This window comes from Phacochoerus africanus, chromosome X (assembly GCF_016906955.1).
Source record: "Phacochoerus africanus isolate WHEZ1 chromosome X, ROS_Pafr_v1, whole genome shotgun sequence".
In the NCBI taxonomy this organism is placed as follows: Eukaryota; Metazoa; Chordata; class Mammalia; order Artiodactyla; family Suidae; genus Phacochoerus; species Phacochoerus africanus.
In genome coordinates, this window is record NC_062560.1 from 80,295,087 (window position 1) to 80,314,873 (window position 19,787).

The following is a 19,787-nucleotide window of genomic DNA, read 5'->3' on the forward strand; positions in this document are numbered from 1 at the left end:
TGTGCAAAAGCTTTCCAGTTTGATGAAGTCCCATGGGTTTATTTTTGCTCTAATTTCTATTGCTTTGGGAGACTGACCTGAGAAAATATTCATGAGGTTGATGTCAGAGAGTGTTTTGCCTATGTTTGCTTCTCGGAGTTTGATGGTATCCTGTCGTATATTTAAGTCTTTCAGCCATTTGGAGTTTATTTTTGTGCATGGTGTGAGGGTGTGTTCTAGTTTCATTGCTTTGCATGCAGCTGTCCAGGTTTCCCAGCAATGCTTGCTGAATAGACTTTCTTGTTCCCATTTGATGTTCTTGCCTCCCTTGTCAAACATAGATTAATTGACCATAGGTGTCAGGGTTTATGTCCGGGTTCTCTATTCTGTTCCATTGGTCTGTCTGTCTGTTTTGATACCAGTACCACACTGTTTTGATGACTGTGGCTTTGTAGTATTTCTTGAAGTCTGGGAGAGTTATGCCTCCTGCTTGGCTTTTGTTTCTCAGGATTGCTTTGGCGATACTGGGTCTTTTGTGGTTCCACATAAATGTTTGGATTGTTTGTTCTAGTTCTGTGAAAAATGTCCTGGGTAATTTGATAGGGATTGCATTGAATCTGTCGATTGCTTTGGGTAGGATGGCCATTTTTCCAATATTGATTTTCCCAATCCAGGAACATGGAATATCTTTCCATTTCTTTACATCTTCTTTGATTTCTTTGATGAAAGTTTTATAGTTCTCGGCATATAGGTCCTTTACCTCCTTGGTCAGGTGTATTCTGAGGTATTTGATTTTGTGAGGTGCAATTTTAAAAGGTATCGTATTTTTGTATTCCTTTTCTAATATTTCATTGCTGGTATACAGAAATGCAACTGACTTCTGAATGTTAATCTTATATCCTGCTACTTTGCTCAATTTATGAGTCAGTTCAAGTAGTTTTGGGGTTGAGTCCTTAGGGTTTTCTATGTATAGTATCATGTCATCTGCATACAGTGACAGTTTTATCTCTTCTCAGAGTCTAGTTTTAAGATTGATTTAATTTAGCAAGGTAAATTGCTTCAGCTATTAATTAGAGGCTGATGTTCCACAGCTTTATAATTCCAGCCATGATCTCGTCCTCCTAAGCCTTAGACTATATATCCAAACTCTGCTGGATAACTCCATTTCCATATTCTCAGACACTTCTAACTCAAAATGCACCAAATGAACTTGTTACATCCCTACACAATTGTTTTGATTGTCTCAACTTGATGAGTTTTATGTAAACAGTCAATAGTTGCCTTATCTTCACTGTAAAAGAAGCCCCTGAAGTTAATTTACTTTTGAATGTTTCTTTGCCTGCAAAATTCCCTATAAAATGAGAATAATAATAATAATAATAATGATAATAATAATAATAATAAATATAAGAGTTCCCATCGTGGCTCAGTGGTTAACGAATTCGACTAGGAACCATGAGGTTGCAGGTTCCATCACTGGCCTCGCTCAGTGGGTTAAGGATCCAGCATTGCCGTGAGCTGTGGTGTAGGTTGCAGACATGGCTCAGATCCCAAGTTGCTGTGGCTGTGGTATATGCCGGCGGCTACAGCTCCGATTGGACCCCTAGCCTGGGAATCTCCATATGCTGCAGTTGTGGCCCTAGAAAAGACAAATAATAATAATAATAATATACACATATATCACACAGAGTCATGGAGAAGAACAAAAAGGTTAGTATATATGTAAAGATCTTGGAACAATATCATGTATAGTAAGGGCTATATCCATATTATTATTTTCTAAATATTACTTTAAGACAATCAGTTGTTTTCAATATAGTGTATAGCCAAATTGTTATTTAGAATTGCACAATTTTTGTTTCTAAGCATTTGAACTTTTTCAATATTACTTATATTAGATTGTTTTGTTATCAAATGTTAGCCTGTGATATTTCTGCAAAATTGATTTTAAATGTTTTGGTAGCTTGATATATTGTAAATTTTTATATACTGAGAAACATTTTGCAAATAAGGTATAATCTCAGTCAATGAGTTATAGACTTCAAAGCATGTTTGCTAATTCTGAATTTTTGTTTTATTTACTCTATGCTATTTAATTTTTGTTTTGTGTTATCTGCTGTAGATTGATAAGTTGAACATGTCACATTACAATTTTGTTTCCCTCAATTTTTCTTTGTTTCTAGTATTTTTTAAACTATTTTTGCTTCATATACTTTAGTCTTTCTTCATCTTTTTGCTCAAAGCAGGTCTCTTTATGCAACATATTATTGAGTTTTATTTTTAACTCACTCTGAGGTGAAATATGATTTGATGGGTGAATCTAAGACACTTATATTCCTTGTGATAATTATACTTTACTGCCAGTTTAGATCACAGTTTGTTTGCTTACTTACTTATTTGCATATGGACAGGCTATTGCTGTTGTTGTGCTGAGCCCCCACCCCCCACACCCTTTTCATTGCTGATTGACAGCTGGGGTGGGTCTTTGCTCCTAAACGACACTTGTGTTACTTCTCATGCTTTCCACTTCTGCAACAGTGAGTCAAGTCCCTCTCATGCTTTAAATCTTTCTGACATTCCCTGATGCCACCTCTCTTTGACTTCAGATGAAAAAAAAAAAAAAAAAAACTTCTGTGCATTAAAGGGCTCATATAATTGCATTGGGTATTCTTAAGCAAGGATAATCTTTTCATCTTAATGTTGGTGACATTAATCAATCTGCAAATTCCTTTTTGCCACATAATGTAACATATTAATAAGTTCCTCATGTTAGGGTTGTGGATATTTGGGGATATTCTACCTACTACAATACTTCTGTCCCAGTAAGATTCACATCCCTTCCAAATGAAAAATATATTCACTTCATCCAAAGGTCCTTAAAGTTCTCATCCCATTACAGCATCAGCTCCAAATCCAAAACCCTCATATCAATCTCATCAGCTCAATAATCCCAAGTCCCACCATCTAAACCAGATGTGGATGAAGCTCTGGCTATAATCCATTAAATTCAACTTTTAGGGCATAGTTTCTTTCCATCTGTGGAACTATGAAACTAAAGAAACAAATCTTCTCCCAACATACATGTGTGGCACAGCCATGTAGAGCAGATTATAGATATTTCATTTCCAAAAGAGGATATTGGATAGTAAAAAAGAATCCCCAGTCCATAAGAGTTTTACACTCCAGTCGTTCACACTTCCTTATAATTTAATACCTGGAAATAATTTTCTGTAGCTCTCAGCTTTGCCCTCTATGCTCTAAGCTCTTCTCTTTTGGCTATTGGCTCTGCCCTCTGCATCTTCTTTCATATTTCATGAGAGGTGGCACATGTTTGCTGCTGAGTAGTTTTTATCAGCCAGTAGCCTTTTGGAGGTTCAGCTGCCTTTTTTCATTCTGTACTCTCTCTATCCTTTTCAATCCAAGCTGGCAGTGTTTCTGCTGATATAAAATTTCATAAAATTTATGGGTCTCCTGTGGATGTCACAAAGATTCAGCTTATTAGAGACAAAAGTTAGGTCTACAAATCTTTCTGAGATGACCTCTCTCTATTTTTGGCTTCTGCTGAGATATCTAAGGAATAATGCCATTACAAATCCTAGAGGCTCCCTGATTTGTTTGAGAGGATCTGAGTCACACCCTTAACCTCTTCAAAGAGTATTTTGTTTGACTGAATATTCTGATCTTTTGGCATCTGAATACACTAAGAATTTCCCAAATCATTAAGTCCTGATTCTTTTTTGTTTCACACTACTCCCCTTAATTTAATGCTCTCTTCTTGCATTCCGTTATAAACATAAAAAAAAAAAAACAGTCTACACCATCAGCACTTTGCTTGGAAATCTCAACTAAATGACCAGACTTTTATTCACAAATTCTGCTTTCCATATAACTGCAGGATACAATTCCACTAAACTGGTGGCCATCGCATGACAAGGGTTCCCTATCCTCCAGTTTCTAAAAATATGTTCCTTACTTCTTTTTTTTTGTTGTTGTTGTTGTCTTTTTGCTATTTCTTTGGGCCGCTCCCGCAGCACATGGAGGTTCCCAGGCTAGGGGTTGAATCGGAGCTGTAGCCGCCGGCCTACACCAGAGCCACAGCAATGCGGGATCCGAGCCGCGTCTGCAACCTACATACACCACAGCTCACGGCAACGCCGGATCCTTAATCCACTGAGTAAGGCCAGGGATGGAACCTGCAACCTCATGGTTCCTAGTCGGATTCGTTAACCACTGCGCTACGACGGGAACTCCTGTTCCTTACTTCTTTCTGAGACTTCACTATTAGTATACTCCAAGTCCAGATTTGATGGTGATAAAGGTTTTCTCTAAAGTGTTTAGGATTTCTTTTAAATTTCCTCTCTTCTTTCTGAGCCCTCCCAAGCAGCAACCATATTTCTACTGACAGTGTATTCAAGGCAATATAAGCTTTTCTTATCATGTTTTTGAAAATTCTTCTATCTACCACTTACTACACAATTGCAAACCCATTTGCACATTCTTTTGGTATTTGTTATATAACCATCCCACTTCTGATATGAAAATATGCATTCTTTTTACAATGCTGCCTTAACAAATTCTCACAAATTTAACATCTTAAAACAGCACTCATTTGTTATCTCACAGTTCAGAAACCCAGAAATTCAGATACAACATGACTCAGCTGGGTTCTCTTCTCAAGGCCTCAAAAAATCTAAGGCTAAGTGTCAGCAGAGCTGCATTCCTTACTGAAGGATCTGGGGAAGAATCTGCTTCCAAGCTTATTCAGCTGTTGACCACGTACATTTCCTTCATCTGGACAACAAAGGTCCCTATTTCCTTGCGGACTATCTGCTGGGGCCAATCATTTCTTCTAGAAGCTGTTGGAATTCCTTCATATGCTTTCCATGTGTCTCCCTCCAGCAAAGGCTCCTTGAGTTTTTGCAGGCTTTAAGTCTCTCTGACTTCTCTTTGTTCTGACTCTGACTTCAGCCAAGACCTTAAATACATCTACACTGTCCCTTTTGCCATGTAACATAACCTATTCACGGGTTCCAGGGATTAGTGCATGGATGTCTTTGGTGGCCATTCTACCTACCTCAATATTTTAAATAACAGGAGGAAAATAGACTATTTTCCTATGTAATAGGCTATTTACTTTCTAGTAGTTTCTTTTTATAGCTTTTCCAGAGACTTAATTGTAATCAGTGTAAGAGAGAAGCTATAGTTGACTTGCTTTATTTTTACTGTCACTAATCTTTGATTTATCATTAATTAATTTAAAAAACAAGTGTTTATCAAGTGCCTTCTGTGCACTTAGCACCATGAGGTACCAGGCAATGAAAGATAGGATGGTGTTCCTAATCTTAAAGAACTGAGTTTTTTCAGGAAAGAATAAAAACTTATTAAATTCTGAGATTCAGGAAATCTGAACCATATTTCTTTCTTAAAGAACATTTTTTTCTGCAAATTATTTGTCCTCCTGTAGTTGTAATTCATTAATAGAATTTCATCAGAGTAATAACAATGCAGCTCTTGAAATATCAGCGTGTTCACGAATAGCTAATTTAATTTTCTGATTGAACTTAAAAGACTGTATCAATTGCAAAAGTAAAAAAAAAAAATCAAAGGTATTTGAAAACTGCTGTTACAGAAACAGGCTTGTTTCAGCATTTTCAAAAGGTTATTTGTGTGAGTTTGAGGGTAAAGTTTGGGGAGAGAATGAGAGCTAAAAAGGAAGCATAAACATATACAAAAAGAAAATTACAAATATATATTAAAGGAATATGAGAGAAAGAATGAAATGGAGGGAAAAGGATGAGAAATTGAATGAACATGTGAGGAATTCTTCCAAGGCAGAGATAGTGGCTTTAGTTGCAAAGTCAGTGCTGTAAAGGAGACAGTGCTAGTTATTTGGTTAACAGTTCAGAGAAGGAATTAGCCATTCTATTCTCAACACCGTAAGAAGAAACTGCTACTGTTTGTGATAAGTGCTTCAGGAAGATTTATCTGGTATTGAGTTCTTAGGAAATGTTCTCCTTGACATAATAGAGTAGCACCAGAGCAGTGATAAAGAGCCCAATTTCTGGAGATAAATGGTCTAGATTTGAATCCTGGTTTTAAATCATCTGTGAATACTTGGGCAAAGTTACTTAACCTCTCTGTGTCTCAGTGTCCTGATCTGTATAAGGGGAAATTAATAATAGTACCTGGGAGTTCTCTTGTGGCTCAGCAGATTAAGGATCACATGTCACTGCAGTGACTTGGGTTGCTACTGTGGTACAAGTTTGATCTCTGGCCCAGGAACCTCTACATGTTGTGTGTGTGGCCAAAAAGAAAAAAAAAATAGCACCTGTCTCATTAGGTTATTGTGAGGATTAAATGAGTTTTACACGTAAAAACTTAGAATAGTACCTGGTACAAAGTGAGTACTGTGCTGGTTATTATTATTAACTGCAGCTGGCAACAATAGCAAGCAGGAAGTCTGATTCCATGTCTTTAGAGTCCAGGCTGTTGTAAAAGCAGAATTATCTGGCACTTGGGAGACAAGGTACAGCCAGCAGGACATATCATCCAAGTCATGACCTTTTGGAGTTTGGCAGGTAACTCAAAGGAAGACAAAAACTCTTGGCAAACAACATTAAAATATTTTCTTGATTTCATACTGTCTTCAGTGCTGTAAGCTATGAGGCAAAGTCCTAGTTCAAGTCTGACCGATAATGAAAGAGAGAGAAAAAAGATGGAAAGACATACATTTTCACCAAGCTCCAATAGAAGGTAAATTTTATGAAGGTAGGGATTTTATTTTGCTTTCTTTTGGTCATTGTTGTGTCACAAGCTTCTAGAACAATACGTGGTACACAATAGTTACCCTGTAAATTCTGTTGAATAAATGAATAATATAAGCAGCTCCACCCTCCCAGCTCCACCCCTTCCTGCAACATAATGCTAATCATCCATATAACATTGGAAACTTCTGTGAGTGAATGTAATCAATTAGTAAATTTCTCCCATCATCCTAAAACATGTCAAATCCAATTTTATTCCAAAGCTTCCTCTGGTCCTTTGATATTACAGATAGGCCATAACCAGACATCTAAAGATCCCAAGCCAACCATCGAAAACCCTACATTTATCCACTTTTCCTAATATTTAGCCCTTTATTTATAGGTGATGTCAATGGTGTTCTAACTTAATTGTGAATGAAAGGGGAAAAAGAAATGTCATTATGCAGATGTCTGCCCATTTAAAGCAATCAATCAGGCCTTAAATTCATTAATCCCTTCATTTTTATAATGCAGTGTTTTTCAAATTTTAGCATGGAACCGAATCTTGTGGAAGGAATATTAAAACATATATTGTTAGTCTTCAATCACAGCATTTCTGAGTCAGTTGTTCTGAGATGGGCCCAATAATTTGTATTAAATGTTTTAATTAAAGTATATTTGATTTACAATGTTTCAGGTGTACAGAAAAGTGGTTTAGTTATATGTGTGTGTGTGTGTGTGTGTGTGTGTGTGTGTGTGTGTATGTGCGTATATACATATATATAGTCTATAAGATTCTTTTTCATTATAGGATCTTATAAAATATTGAATATAGTTCCCTGTGTTATACAGTAGGCCCTTGTTGTTTATTTTATGTATAGTAATGTGTATATGTTAATCTCAGATTCCTAATTTATCCCTCATTTTCCCCTTTGGCAACCATAAAATTATCAATGAGTCTATTTCTGTTTTGTAAATAAGTTAATTTGTGTCATATCTTAGATTTCACAGACAAATGATACCAAATGGTATTTTTCTTCTTCTGTCTGACTTCACTTAGTATGATAATCCCTAGCCCCATTCATGTTGCTGCAAATGGCATTATTTTGTGCTTTTTATGGTTGAGTACTATTCCATTGTATATATGTACCATATCTTCTTTGTCTAATAATCTATTAATGGATATTTAGATTGCTTCCATGTCTTGGCTATTGTAAATAGTGCTGCTGTGAACATAGGGTGCATGTATCTTTTAGAATTCAAGTTTTCTCCAGATATATTCCCAAAAATGGCATCATGCTAGATCATATAGTACTCTATTTTTTTGGGAACTCCATACTGTTTTCCATAGTGGCTGCACCAATTTACTTTCCATCAGTAGTGTAGGAGGGTTCCCTTTTCTCCACACCCTCTCCAGCATTTATGGTTGTAGACTTATTAATGATGGCCATTTTGACTGGTGTGAGGTGATACATCATTGTAGTTTTGATTTGCATTTCTCTAATAATCAGGGATGTTGAGCATCTTTTCATATGCCTATTGGCCATATGTATGTCTTCTTCAGAGAAATGTCTATTTAGGCCTTCTGCCCATTTTTTTGTTTAGTTATTAATTTTTGGTTACTGAATTACATTAGCTGTTTGTATGTTCTGGAAATTAAGCCCTTGTCAGTAGCATCATTTTCAAATATTTTCTCCCAGTCCATAGATTCTCTTTTCATTTTGTTTATGATTTCCTTTGCTGTGTAGAAGCTTGTAAGTTTGATTAGGTCCCTTTTTTTAATTTTTGCCATTCTGACTGGAATTTGCATTTTTTAACAAGTTCCGGGGTGATATTGCTGAGACTGATCCAGAGACTACACTTTGAATGTCACTGCTCTCATACATAAAAAAAATTGAGTGCCAACTATATTTCAGGAACTATCCTGGGTGTTGAGGATACAGTGGTAAACAAAAATAAGGTGTGTACCATATGAAACTTATAATATGTTGTGGAAAATAGACAAAAATATAATATCAGTTATATTTTATCAGTTATTTACATTGTATTATATATTATACATATATTATATATAATATATATTTATATATTGTATATTATCAGTTATATTATATTTTATTCCACATAGCAAATAAAAGCCAGACAGCTAAAGGGATAGAAAGTAATGGGATTGGAGTTCCTTCTGTGGCACAGTGGGTTAAGGATCTGGTGTTGCTGCAGCTGTGGCATAAGTCACAACCAAGGCTTAGATATGATCCCTGTCCCAGGAACTTACATATGCCATGCATGTGGCACACACACAAAAAAGTGATGGAGTGCTTTTATAGACAAAGTAGTCAGGAAAGATCTCTCTGCTGAATGATATTGCAGTAGATGCCTTAGTGAATCTGAGCCAATGGGAGAGGAATGAAATTCCTTAAACCACTCCAGGATTAGCATCAGTGCTCCTTTCAATTTTTAATATTGTATTACATAAATTCTATTTTTAAAATAAAGTTTTTCTGACAGTCCTTTAAAATCTTAAGAGATACTTAGCAGTTAAAATAAGATAAAATCTTTACTGAGAGATAAAACACAACATTTTATCTGTTTAAAACAAAGAAAATCACATTTTCCCTCTGCCTTAATATGTAGATTATTTCCAGCTTCCTTAGGAGGTGATGATAATGGTCCTCATTTTGTATGAAGGAATGGACTCTGAAAGGGTTAGACATGACCTTCATTATATAAAAAAAAATCAAGCTATTTAGGCATATCTTTAGTATTTTGAAGGACTCAGAAACGGCAGCCTTCCTCACGTGGTTCCTCAACATCCTTGACAAATACAGACTCCTGGACCTCTCCTCAGGGGAAAATGGATGTTGGTCTGGTATATTATGTTGAATTTTAGCTTTTCTCTTGTCTCAGTGTGGATCTCTATCCCTCGGTTTTTCCTTTTTGTGCCTTAGTTTTATCCCTTCTTTGAGTCAACCCTCCGTTATGGTTTCTCCATCATGTACCACACAATCCACTGCTTCATTTCTTCTTTCTCAAAATAAACATAGAACAAATTTAAAATTTATTAAGTGTGCCATTGAAAAAAAAAATTTCTTCACTTTCCAAAAGGCAACAAGGTAAAGTGGGCCAAGTTTTAAACTTACTAAAACCTGGTGACATCCCTGTTGTCCTATACAAATTTTGCTTCCCATCTGAGCCTATTTCTTTTCTTTTCTTTTTTCTTTTCTTTTTTTTTTTTTTTTGGCTTTTCTAGGGCCACACCCGGCATATTGAGGTTCCCAGGCTAGGGATCTAATCGGAGCTGTAGTCGCTGGCCTATGCCAGAGCCACAGCAATGCCAGATCTGAGCCGTGTCTGCAACCTACACCACAGCTCACGGCAATGATGGATCCTTAACCCACTGAGTGAGGCCAGGGATCAAACCCGCAACCTTATAGTTCCTAGTCGGATTCGTTAACCACTGAGCTACGATGGGAACTCCTGAGCCTATTTCTTGATTTCTCAAATGATGATAAAGAACTAGAAGACGTTGAGCATTTTTTCATGTATTTGCTGGCCATCTGTATATCTTCTTTGCAGAAATGTCTATTCAGGTCATTTGCCCATTTTTCCATTGCGTTGTTGGCTTTTTTGCTGTTGGGTTGTATAAGTTGCTTATATATCCTAGAGATTAAGCCCTTGTCGGTTGCATCATTTGAAACTATTTTCTCCCAGTCTGTCAGTTGTCTTTTTGGTTTCTTTTGGGTTTCCTTTGCTGTGCAAAAGCTTTCCAGTTTGATGAAGTCCCATGGGTTTATTTTTGCTCTAATTTCTATTGCTTTGGGAGACTGACCTGAGAAAATATTCATGAGGTTGATGTCAGAGAGTGTTTTGCCTATGTTCTCTTCTAGGAGATTGATGGTGTCCTGTCACATATTTAAGTCTTTCAGCCATTTGGAGTTTATTTTTGTGCATGGTGTGAGGGTGTGTTCTAGTTTCATTGCTTTGCATGCAGCTGTCCAGGTTTCCCAGCAATGCTTGCTGAATAGACTTTCTTGTTCCCATTTGATGTTCTTGCCTCCCTTGTCAAACAAAGATTAATTGACCATAGGTGTCAGGGTTTATGTCCGGGTTCTCTATTCTGTTCCATTGGTCTGTCTGTCTGTTTTGATACCAGTACCACACTGTTTTGATGACTGTGGCTTTGTAGTATTTCTTGAAGTCTGGGAGAGTTATGCCTCCTGCTTGGCTTTTGTTTCTCAGGATTGCTTTGGCGATACTGGGTCTTTTGTGGTTCCACATAAATGTTTGGATTGTTTGTTCTAGTTCTGTGAAAAATGTCCTGGGTAATTTGATAGGGATTGCATTGAATCTGTCGATTGCTTTGGGTAGGATGGCCATTTTTCCAATATTGATTTTCCCAATCCAGGAACATGGAATATCTTTCCATTTCTTTACATCTTCTTTGATTTCTTTGATGAAAGTTTTATAGTTCTCGGCATATAGGTCCTTTACCTCCTTGGTCAGGTGTATTCTGAGGTATTTGATTTTGTGAGGTGCAATTTTAAAAGGTATCGTATTTTTGTATTCCTTTTCTAATATTTCATTGCTGGTATATGAAATGAGCCAGAAAGACAAAGACAAATACCATATGATATCACTTATTACTGGAACCTAATATCCAGCACAAATGAACATCTCCTCAGAAAAGAAAATCATGGACTTGGAGAAAAGACTTGTGGCTGCCTGATGGGAGGGGGAGGGAGTGGGAGGGATCGGGAGCTTGGGCTTATCAGACACAACTTAGAATAGATTTACAAGGAGATCCTGCTGAGTAGCATTGAGAACTTTGTCTAGATATTCATGTTGTAACAGAACAAAGGGTGGGGAAAAAATATAATTGTAATGTACACATGTAAGGATAACCTGACCCCCTTGCTGTACAGTGGGAAAATAAAAAAAAAAAAACTAGAAGATATTCTCTAATAGTATACTTTTATTTTGGGGTAAAAAATTCCATGTTTATACTCATCTTCCTACTGTATTGTGCCTTGCTTCTGGATTTAACCCTCTGTAGGTAGGAATAACTCACATCTACACCTAGTCAAGGTAAGAGGGGGGCATTCTGAATGATTTTTTTTTCCTCCCATAGCCCTTTACTCAATTATTACGTTTATCTCTATGAAGAATAGGGGATATAGTGTATTGTCCAATCCAAGCTCTCCTCCCCGATTCTCTCCTCCTGGCATGCTTCTCCTTGGACCATTTCCTCTTAGCATCAATCTTTGGGTTTTTCTTTAGCTTTTCTTTTCTTCTTGCTCTTGACACTGTTCACACACACACACACACACACACACACACACACACACACAATAAGCCTTTGGCTCTGCTGGACTCCAGTTTTTTTGTAGATTTGTTTTACATACTCAGTTGCTGATATATTTATTCTTTTGTTCATTATGCCGTGCAAATATAAAAAAAATCCCTATTTAGTTATTTATCAGTTTTCTGCCTAGCTTACCAACTATTTTCACATTTCTCTGACTGATAGTTTAGGATGCAACCACCTGGAGTGCTGAAACCTATAACAAGCAGTTTTTTAACTATATATCAACAGCAAATCCTTCAAAATGTAATGAGTTGAAAGAGGAAATCTGTTCTGCTTCTTATGCAGTTATGTGAACATAAAGAAAACTGTGTTTTTAAAGCATCAAGTTATGAAAGGTACTTGTTAGGATCAATTACTAGCTGCAATTGACAGAGGTTTACAAGCTGCAATTGACAGAGGTTTACAAGCTGCAATTCACAGAGGTTTACAATCATAATATTTGTCTGGCCATTTATTATATCAGTTTCCTAAAAGAATGGAAGTGACACTGTTTAACAATTTTCAAAGGAAAAATGGTATTCTAAATTTTCTTCTTAATTATCTGAATTTCAGGGTTTTATTTGCTTGTCTGTCTTAGTTGTTTTGCCTTTGTAATAGCACATTTATCTAAATTCTCTCAGCACCAAGATTTTGTGCAGTTTGACAATCTCTTGGGCAAGCCAGACACTATGCAGGATGATTCTGCTGAAATGAGAGGAGCAGTTCTCAAAGAGAGTTCATATAATTAGACAATGGTGTGTGCCAAATATGCAGGTATAAGGAGATATAAGATGAGACTAAAACACTTGCATTTATGCTTTCTTCACATTCCTCTATGTTTAAGTGCTAACTCTAAGCTGGAAAGACATTATATACACAGATAAAATAAATTTAGAGACACAAATGGATGACAAATGTATCTTAAAATAGCAACTGGGGAACAAATGAATATAGAAGGGAAGTCCTTAGTCAAAAAAGGTATTCTTGTGCCTCTTAAGGTGACTGATGCCAGGTTTTCAGAATCCTTGGATCAAGCTCCTCTTTCTGAAACTGAGTTAGGGAAATCATTGAAGTATGCCATGGGTAGTTAAAACACTAAGGCAGACATTGGAGAGGGTGGGGCAGGATATGGAGGCAGAACTACTTTTTGATTAAGCTAGCTGACATCTTATCCAAAGATGGCTCAACATCTGATTTGATTGAAATTTTAGTATTAACCATATTTTTGCAAGATATTAAAGAATCCTTTTAAAATACTTGAGCTAGATAGAAGTAGAAAACATTAATTCATTAACCAAATATTTATTGAGTGGCCACTATGCACTAGATGTGCCTGATGTGGTTGGTGCAACGATGAAGAGATCTGGGTCTCTGACTTCAAGGAACTTCTAGTCTGATAGGGGAAGTGGACAAGTAAATGTGCCATTACAAGTTGAACAGTGTGGGTAGGGGGTGATGGGATAAGTATAGGTAGCTAAAAGACCACAGAGGAGAGCCACCTTACTCAAAATGTAGGCTGTGTCAAGAATGGCTTCCAAGAGAATGTAATGTCTGAGACAAACAGCACAGATAAGGCTGAACTAGTGAGCAGGGGGTCATTATATAAAGGGATTAGAGATAGAGGGGAATTTTCTCTTTTTTAAAAAGATGTAAATATATATTAAATGGAAATATAATTTATTTACAAGGTTGTATTAATTTAAGGTGTACAGCACAGTGATTCAGTTATAAAGACATATATACATATACACACACACACATATATACACATTAATTTTTCAGATTCTTTTATATTATAGGTTATTAAAAAATATTGAGGTAGTTCCCTGTGCTATACAGTACAGCCTTGTTGGTTATCTATTTTATATATAGTAGTGTGTATATATTAATCCAAAACTCCTAATTTATCCTTCCCTCCTCCTTTTTCCCTTTGATAACCATATTTGTTTTCTATGTATGTGGGTCTATTTCTGTTTTATAAATATTTTTTTTGCCTTTTTGTCTTTTTGCTATTTCTTGGGCAGCTCCCACGGCATATGGAGGTTCTCAGGCTAGGGGTTGAATCGGAGCTGTAGCAGCCGGCCTACGCCAGAGCCACAGCAACGCGGGATCCGAGCCGCGTCTGCAACCTACACCACAGCTCACGGCAATGCCGGATCCTTAATCCACTGAGTAAGGGCAGGGACTGAACCCACAACCTCATGGTTCCTAGTAGGATTCATTAACCACTGCGCCACGACGGGAACTCCTATAAATCATTTCATTTGTATTATTTTTTTAGATTCCATATATTAGTGATATATGGTATTTGTCTTTCTCTATCCAGCTTTAGTACAGTCATTTCCAGTTTCATCCACATTGCTGCAAATGGCATTATTTCATTCTTTTTTATGACTAATATTCCATTGTATGTGTGTGTATACATCTTCCTTATTTTCTATGGATGATTATACTAAATTAATATAAATGAAGTAACAGAGAAACAAATGGAGAGCAACACATGAGGTAGTATGCATACACCCACATGCAAACAGACAAAATTCATTCAATATTTTGGTTCTTTGGAATGCCATTTAAGAGCAAGCACCACTTTGGCCCTCACCTTCCTTTCCAATCTCATTTTTTAAGATCCTACCAATCCTAAACTTTCTAAATTTAGACAATATTTTCATCATAAAACATAATTATTGGATCCTAATTTTGCTCTTCTGTTTTGTTATGGTCTTATTTTAATTTCTTGAGACCAAAGTTTGTGATCTATTCCCTCTTACATGCTCAAAGCTGTCAAATATTTTAAAAACCAACCACAGACCTCACATTCTTAAATAGCAGATTGAAAACTTTAATGTTACCCCTGCAAAATACTTATCATATAACATTGCAGTGTTCAAAAAAGATATATTGAAAATCAATGTATCTTTAGGGCTTCAGAGCCTTATATCATAAGCAGAGAGCAATTTGGAAGGATGTTTTAGCAGTGTGTTCTGTCATCTGACTATCTCTTGAACTGCACTGAGTGCCTCTGATGATTTTGAATATAACAATTGTAGTGTATATGCTTAATTAATTTTCTTTCTCAAATACTATTATGAAAAGAAGACAAAAATCCCAATGAGACAGCATTATGCACAGTTAGAATAGCTAAAATTAAAAAGAAGATATACAGATGGCCAACAAACACATGAAAAAATGCTCAACATCGCTGGTTATAAGAGAAATGCAAATCAAAACTACCATGAGATATCACCTCACACCAGTCAGAATGGCCATCATTAATAAATCCACAAATAACAAGTGCTGGAGGGGCTGTGGAGAAAAGGGAACCCTCCTGCACTGTTGGTGGGAATGTAAACTGGTACAGCCACTATGGAGAACAGTTTGGAGATACCTTAGCAATCTATCCATAGAACTTCCATATGACCCCGTAATCCCACTCTTGGGCATCTATCCAGACAAAACTCTACTTACAAGAGACACGTGCACCTGCATGTTCATTGCAGCACTATTCACAATAGCCAGGACATGGAAAAAACCCAAATGTCCATCGACAGAGGATTGGATTCGGAAGAGGTGGTATATATACACAATGGAATACTACTCAGCCATCAAAAAGAGTGACATAATGCCATTTGCAGCAACATGGATGGAGCTAGAGAATCTCATCCTGAGTGAAATGAGCCAGAAAGACAAAGACAAATACCATATGATCTCACTTATAACTGGAATCTGATATCCAGCACAAATGAACATCTCCTTAGAAAAGAAAATCATGGACTTGGAGAAAAGACTTGTGGCTGCCTGATGGGAGGGGGAGGGAGTGGGAGGGAGTGGGAGGGATCGGGAGCTTGGGCTTATCAGACACAACTTAGAATAGATTTACAAGGAGATCCTGCTGAATAGCATTGAGAACTTTGTCTAGATACTCATGTTGCAATAGAAGAAAGGCTGGGGGAAAAATGTAATTGTAATGTATACATGTAAGGATAACCTGACCCCCTTGCTGTACAGTGGGAAAATAAAAAAGAAAAAAAAAAAGACCGGAAATGCCAAGTTTTGGCAGGGACATATAGCAATTAGAACCCTCATTCTTTGCTAGTGAGAATGAAAAATGGTACATCACTATGATAAATGCTTTGGCAGGTTCCTAAATTGTTCAACATATGCCCATCATATGATACAGCCATTGTACTCCTAGGTAATTACACAAGAGAAAAAGAAACAATTGTCTGTACTGAGGTCTTATATGACTGTTCATAACAGTATTATTCACAAGAGCCACAACCTGGCAACAGTTCAGCTGTCCATCAATAGGTAATGAATAATGGATTAAAATAATTGAGTTATATACATATAATGCACTACCTGTCAGCAATAGCATGAAATAATATAAATGAATTCTAAAAGAATTATGCTAAGTGACAAAATCCAGACACAAAGACTGCATTCTTTATGATTCCATATATATATATGCAATCCTATAAGAGGTAAGATTTCGGGGCAAATAATAGATGAGTAGTTTCCAGAGCCCAGGGATTCATAGAGCATATTTACTACAAAAGAGCACAAGGAAACTTTCTGGAATGATGGAAATAATCTATGATTACATGACTGTATACATTTGTCAAAACTCATTGAAATGTGCATTTTTAAAACACAGATTTTATTTTGCATAAATTATACCTCAAGTATTAAAAAAATAGACAAGAGCTTTCAATCATGTATTTTCTAAGATAATTCATACAAAATTAGTTCATAGTCCCTAATAATGTTATAGAATGTGGGGTGGAGTAAACCTGTGGCAATTAGCTTTGTAATTAACAACCCTGCCTTTTGTTCTTCTCATTCCCTGTAATAAGTCAGGTAGTTGAGGAGGTACCTCTAGTTTCCAGTCAGGATATATGGTAGGCAAAGAGCAGTTCTACTGTAGATTTCATGACTCAGCAGAAGGAGAACAGGGAAACTTATAGCTCTTATATGAGATGGAATTACCTTATATTAGCAGTAGTTTTTTTTTTTTTAAGTGGGTTAAGGTTATTACTTGTGAATCAATTTAGTGGGTCTTGACAATTCTTTTTTATTTTTTAAATATAATAAAGGAGAATTGGGAGTTCCCTGGTGGCTAGTGGGTTAAGTTCTGGTGTTGCCACTACTGTGGTTCCATCCCTGGCCTGGGAACTTCTGCATGCTGAGTATGGCCAAAAAAATTAAATTTTTTTTTAAAAAGGAGAAATGAAGATATGAGTACATATCAAGTAATAAGTAATAAGTGTTGTTTTCTGGAACTTTTGGTTTCTATATGTGTGTGTATGTGTGTATACACACACACATATATATATGTATGTATATTATATAACATATATTACATCTATATATAATATATACTCCACATATAATGGAAATGCATATGTGTGTGCATTTGTGTATTTGATGATTCAAGACATGAAATATATTTTTTACTATAGATTTCAATTTAAAAAAACCTCAAAAGCTTGAATACCTCATATGGCAACAGCATTTTTAGTGTCGATATGGCTTCTCCGAAATCTAATGGGATAAAAGGAAGAGAATCTGTGTCTCAGACTTGTCCAATCTGGCCAGGTCCACTTTCTGCATCACCATCAAATATATAATGTGCTTCTATGAAGAACTAATAAGACAAGCAGAACTTATATCCATTAACTCATTTGTATCCTAGTTGGGCCTCACTCATTGGGGCAAGCAAGTACATGCTCTGCAGTATTTCCTAGATAACTGTTGATCAAAATCCAGGGTGTGAAATTATCTTGTGGCTCAGCAGGTTGGGGATCTGGCTTTGTCATAGCATCAGCTTGGGTTGGTGCCATGGCATGGGTTCAATCCCTGGCCTGGGAACTTCACATGCCATGAGTATGACCCAGAAAGAAAAGAAAAACAAAACAACACAAAACCCAGGGCTAATGAATTTACAAGGACTAACCTAAGGACAAATGGCCAGCTGCATTATGTGGTATGAAAGGTACCAGGTTAAACATTGTTGTCCCCTCAAAAGTCTTCTTTTGAAATGCAATTATTTCTGAGGAGACTTCTAAGAGAACTTGATATATAGAACTTTATTGGTAATTATTAGTATATATGATTCTTTCCTTTTTTTGGAATGGAAGAGCATTAAGTGCGGGAAGGCACTTGATGTCTAAGAGATAAGAGAAATAAAAAAGTCTGTCCAGGAGTTCTCGTCGTGGCTCAGTGGTTAATGAATCTGACTAGGAACCATGAGGTTGCAGGTTCCATCCCTGGCCTTGCTCAGTGGGTTAAGGATCCGGCGTTGCTGTGAGCTGTGGTGTAGGTCGCAGACGCGGCTCGGATCCCGCATTGCTGTGGCTCTGCGTAGGCTGGCGGCTATAGCTCCGATTCAACCCCTAGCCTGGGAACCTCCATATGCTGAGGAGCGGCCCCAGAAAAGGCAAAAAGACAAAAAAATAAAAAAATTAAAAATAAAAATAAATAAATAAATAAAATATAGTTTAAAAAAAAGTCTGACCAATATTTTAAAAGATGGTAAGATGGACTACATCAAAGGTCACTGTCACATAATTTATTTTTTTATAAAGAGCCAGTTGTAGAGGCTTTTCAATTTATTTTCCTGATGACCTAGTGATCTTTGCTGTGACTCATAGGCATTCCAACTGGTTATCTTTAAATAAAAATATCTTGTCTATGTACGTCTCTCCAACCGCCTCCCACTCTTCCAGCTGGAATCACTCTGAACCACCTATAATATCTATATCTATAATCTATCTACCTGCCTACCTCTCTATGAAAAGGAAAACATTCCCATCATAGGGGGAAAATGAGCTTCCTCAATGATTAAACACTGAATTGGTTCAAAATTTACTGATGACACCCCAATATGTATTTTAACATCACTCTTTCTCACTCACTTCTTTCGGATAAGAGAAAATAACCATTACCCTGGCATGGAATAAAAATTGAGATTCTGGTTAAATAAACAAAACCCTTGGCTGTTTCTGGCTTATTATTATAATACTGATTCAATTAATGAAAATTGTATGATATTATTGGGTTGGCTTGGTGTTTATCTACTGAATTAAAAGTAAATAATTCCAGGAGTTCCCTGGAGCCCTAGTGGTTAAGAATCTGGTGTTGTCACTTCAGCATCTCCAGTTACTGCTGTGGTGCAGGTTCGATCCCTGGCCCAGGAAATTCCACATGTTGCAGGCGCAGCCCGCCCCCCACAAAAAAAGTATTCTGATGTGTTCTTCTGGGTATCCCTATCTCTAAATGACCTCAAGATGATCAATTTCGTTGATTCTATGGTTTTAAGCTACCTAAGAGATGGAAACACATTTTCCTGAAGTATAAACTCCTTCAAGGCAGGGAGTAGTTCTGATCCCTCTCTGAGTGCTCGGTGTCCAGTGCAGTGTCTGGCACAGGGGAGAGAGCAAGGAATGGTTTTGAATTAACTGCTTTAGCTGCTTTAAATGAGCTTACAGAGAGAGAAAGGGATTAAAGGGAATGATCATATCTAAAAAATGAGTTATGGCTAGGAAGTAGTTTTTAGGGAAAAACTATTGGAGAAAAGAGGATTATTTTAATTTTTAGGTCTCCCCACCCCAACAAATGACCAAAACAAAAAGCAAAAAGCAAAAAAAGAGAAGGAAGTGTATGCATGGTTTATTTATTTCCTCAGTACAAGCTGAAGTGCACTGTTTTCCAGGAGGCTC